Genomic DNA, 5,469 nt, shown 5'->3' on the forward strand with positions numbered 1-5,469 from the left:
TGGTGTTGCACAGACACAACATTCTGTTGAAACAGAACCCGAAATTAAATTTGACGAAGGGAAAGTTAATGATCCAAATCAACTACAACCCGAAGAGTAGTATGAATACGAAAACAGATATTGAAAGTTTGAGTGATTTTTATAATTATTATTTACTAGGGACGGATCAATTTCGTTGACATATCAAATTCAAAATATCTATACGTTTTTGGGAAAGAAAGTTTTTGGCTTTCTACTACTCCATCTTGATACAAAAAAAGTATGAGGGAATCTTCCAAAGAAAGGAAGGAAGTAATCAATTTGAAAATAAGTAACCATTTTCAAAACTAACTGATTACATTTAAATCTGAGTAATTTGTACCTAAGTATACCTCAGAGGAAGACTGGTATACACGTCCATTATTTATTTATTTATTTATTTATTCAATACATCCAGCAGGCCAGTAAGCCCATTCACAGGTGTATACAATTAGAAATATGACAATTATACATATAGTTAGATTAATTTTGAATGAAACGAAGAATCTCTTTTTTGAATTTTGAACGTTACAAAAAATATATCTACACTAGGAACATTATTAACACTTCTAGATATAGTAGTTAGGGAGAATGAAAATGATGCAGTGTATTGGAAACTGGAATATGAAATGTGCTACAGAATCTAAATGAAATACGCAGTACACTTAATAGCATTTGAGACAATAAAGACGAGTAATCTATCTGTCCATGAATTATTTTATGTGCAAAACACATATCTCGGCTTTGCCTGAATTTTTTTAGAGATATCATTTGGAACTCGTTCAACAATGAGTCATAGCTATAACCCCTCTCGGGATAAGCACCATGTTGTGAAATATGCATATTTCAAACATTTTTTTTGAACATTTTCTAAACTAGTTATACGTTTCATGTGGAACGGATTCCAAACGACACTGCATTACTCTAATTTACTTCTGATCAGTGTTAAGTAAACTGTTATCAAAGAATGGAAGGTCTTAAATTTCTTGAATTTGCGTATCAAGAAACCCTAATTTCTCATTCTGAAAATGATTGAAAAACGTGAGTTTTTGATCAAACAAAACCCCCAGATCCTTTGATTCCGTGATTCGCGTTAAACTTTCATCATCTAGTATATAGTTGAATGTTACCGGTAATATTTTAAGTGTGAATGTCATTATTTTTCATTTATTTATGTTTAAGTGCAATTCATTACGAATACACCAATTAATCAAAAAATTTATGTCTTCTTGCAAAGTGAAACATTCTGCTTCATCTTGGATTTCACGATATATTTTCATGTCATCTGCAAATAGCAATTTATGAGAAGTGATATCATGGGCAATGTCATTTATAAATAGTGTGAATAATAAAGGTCCTAGAATAGACCCTTGTGGGACACCCGAACTCGCTACAAAGCAAGAGGATTTTATACCATCACATTCAACATAACTACGTAGGTCGGATAAATATGATTTCCGGAGCAACTGAATATTAGATGATATGCCAAAATTTTACAGTTTCTTTAAAAGCTGTTGATGCGACACTCGATCAAACGACTTGCTGAAGTCCGTATAGATGACGTCAACTTGACGCTTATTATCAATTCATCAGAGACAAATTAGTTTCAGTACGGATGATTTATCTGTCTTGGCAGATACGTATCATAGTTGGTGTCATTGTCATCTTGACTTTACACACCACTGAAGTGTGTTGCGAATGCTCCATATATTTGATAATTATAAGCCATTTGACCCGGAATGCGAGACTTTACCAGAAGTCCTGGATGATGGGGGATTGGTCGGTACTAATGGATCTTCATTATGTTGCACGACACATGCAGATTCGGTTGAACATATCACTAAATCCAAAAGCCTGCCATTGATGTTTTTGATTGAATTATGGGGAAATAATAGTGTCATGGGTCGAAAGGAACTTATTAAAAAATGGGCTACTACATCTTCTGAAATTTCTGGACCATAAAGTACTGGTTTATGTAGACGACTTAGTATTCCTAGTGCAGGTCAGTAGACTCTGTATATAAACCAAAGAAGAAAAGCTTAAAAATAAGTACCAAGAGGATCAAAATAGAAGGTCTTTCCCCTTTTTGTGATTGAAAATTTCAGTAGAGCTTCGAAACACTATTTTACTTACTGATCCACGTGGGATAAAAAATTTGTGATAGTTTGCAGTTGTTAATGTATCGGTAATTTATTTATAACACACATTATTTACTGTGCTTTAGTTTACATACGGCGTCGAAACACAATAAAGATAAAATAAATACTAACCGTGTTATCCTAGATATCTTTATAGTATGAAGCTTACTTTCATGCAGTTTTGGAAGGATGTGATTTGCAATAAATCATCTCTTCTGATAGTTTTGATTTTCACAAGTGTTTCGGAGTTATCAATATATGTGTTAGACATATGGCAATGTTTCCCATAATCATGATATACCGGAAAAAGTTATTCAAAATTTGATATTCCTAGATATAAAGAATTGAAATTTTAGAATTGTTTGAGAACATTTTTAAAAATTTCTTCAATTTTTCTATTTTCCACGATTTTTCCCATTTTAAAAGTTGTTTTGAAAACGGCACATCGAAGAAATAAATTAAACCTTCATATATGAAATACAAACCATAATTTTTTCCGAAAAAACACCGGAAGTGAGTATCCTATTCATATTTTTTATTTCCATACGGATTTTGAATGCTAAAGCCTATAATTTGTAGAAAATTTCATGTCGATATCTCTTATTTCGGCCTATAGATACACGAACAGACAAGCAGACAGAAAACATAATTTCAAAAAAAATATTTTGATTATTTTTTCCCAAGCATGAGTATCAATTTCGTCAACTAAAAAGTTGAGGTCTACTTTGAAGATCGTAGTATATTTCTCTATATTTCTCTCGCAGTATAAAGAGCCCATAAAAATAAATAATTTAATGGAAATATACCATAATTGTGAGTTTTAGAAAACAACAAACTTTTTCTTAGCAATTCATAATAACGTTACTTTATATCTTCCCCCACATAGACGAAAATACGGCGCGCAAATTCAAATAGCCTTTCCCTTCCTCTTCGCGGATGGATCGACAACAGACTTCAAGAATTCACAGGTGGAATGTACGGAACAGAATTTATTCCTGAAGGAAGAGCTATGAAAAATGGCAAAGATATTAGCCACTATAAAAGCTATAATAACGCGTCTAGTGTTTGCGGCCCACGGCTTCATTGGCATCTGGCAAGTAACTGTTTTTAAAAAAAGTCCTTTCTATTGGTATTTGAGTTCGCCGATTTTGTTGTTGTTCTTTGAGGGAATTTTCACTTTAACTATAAAGCAGAATCAGGAATGGAAGTGGTGAGTAGCTAATTACTGAAAACGTTTCTTGCCTATTTATACTAGTATTGTTTCATTTATTCAATTTTATATTTTCGTTGACGAGTCCTTATAGTTGAATTTAACTAATCTTTTATTGTTATCATTTCATGTTGAACTTGGCGAAGCAGTTATTTCATTAAATAAAATTACTTGTGACAGTGAAAAATTGAAAGAAATGATATAGAAGCTTTTAAAATTATATTTGTTAATGACATATAGTTATGATTACATTATGATGAGTTATTATCATTAGTTATGATAGGTACTACAATATTTAATGCCCACATAATGTGTAATTTTCAGTGAAATTTTCATTACATAATCAGTTTGGGAAGTTACAGATGTTTTGAGAGATGAAAAATATACCTATATAAAAATGAGATAATAGAACGTACAGTTAATAAAATTTTTTACTCTCACTAAAATTGTTATTTCGTAAGGAAATAGTTACTTGTTTTATATTATTAGAGAGAATATTATATTCTATCAATTTGTCAAAAAATGTAGAGAGGTTCTTTTTAAAATTCCCAACTTGGGTTTAACCAAAATAGATTTTCAATTTTTTATTAGGAAATATCGGCTCCAATGAACTGTACCGTCGTTTTGAGTCATAATATGAATTAAATTACAATTATTGCATCTGATTTTTCAAAATGAGGTTATAGAATCGAGTGTTTTTGAATATCCAATTAGTTACTTTGATATTCATTTTTATATTATCTTCTTCAGGAAAAAACTTTATAATTAGGTTGGGCGATAATTGCCCAATATTGAGAGATAAATAATACCTACTTACTATTTCCAAGTACCTCATTATTAGTACTATCGTAGAATTCTCAGGTTTACCTACTAATTGAACTGAAAATGATTTCTTTATCAATATATACTTCTGACGAAAATCACATAGAATAAGCGATTGATTGAAAGAATTGTGAATATAAATTTTTTCTGAATAATCTCTTGAGAAAGATGTGTATGTACCTAATGTACAGAATTTTCTTTTAGATGCAAACCGGCAAAAAACCCTCTTGAAATAACTACTTTCACATGAACATTGAATTATACGAAAGAAAAAGTTTCTTTGAATTCAATTTCTAGCATTTGAATACTGAATTACATGAGAAACACTTTTTCCATTTAGTGTGTTTTCCAAACATGGAGAAGAAATTGAATGCCATAGCTATTAAAATGAAGTGGAAAATATTCATACATGTGAATATTCTTGCTGAATTCAAATAAGTTGAAGTTTTGATTTTTAAAGTGATAACTTCTTATGGAAGGGTAAACCGCTTGGTAACGTAACGCATAACGGTGCCAGTATGTCTAGCTTTCCTTTCTTTTCACCTTAACACACAACACTAGCCATATTTCGGACAAACGGTTCTCTTGCCTCTCTTCGCATGATTCAGTATTCAGTGTGCGATCGACATATACTGTTGACAGTGAGCATATAACGTAAAACTATCATCGCTTTTGAAAATGATTATAAAGAATTTGATGAAACAAGCAGAAGATGATCCTCGGAATATTACAGAATCTTCTAACGAAAGGTTAGTTTAATGATATAATATGATTTAGCAATATTGAATTTATATATATATATATATATATATATATATATATATATATATATATACAAATATATATATATATATATATATATATATATATATATATATATATATATATATAAATATATATATAAGACCTCATTAACCCTTAGCTCGCACAAGTTTCGACTTCTGAGGGTTGTCGTTCGTAGGGGTGCGACAGCTGGTTAACGGAAAAACAGATATATATATATATATATATATATATATATATACATTTATATATATATATATATATATATATATATATATATATATATATATATATATATATATATATATATATAAACCATAGACACGTGTTTCGGGCTTTTGGCTATGTCCGATATTAACTTCTCATTCTATATCAAGACACTCAATAACTTTCCTATTTATATATTTATATATTCCGTGTTAGGAATCAAACGTTGAAAGGTAAGACCTCATTAGTCCTTAGCTCGCACAAGTTTCTCAACTTCTGAGAGTTGTCGTT

This window comes from Leptinotarsa decemlineata, unplaced genomic scaffold (genome assembly GCF_025532065.1).
Source record: "Leptinotarsa decemlineata unplaced genomic scaffold, Ldec_3_MD MMD2_P_RNA_scaffold_9, whole genome shotgun sequence".
NCBI lineage: Eukaryota > Metazoa > Arthropoda > Insecta > Coleoptera > Chrysomelidae > Leptinotarsa > Leptinotarsa decemlineata.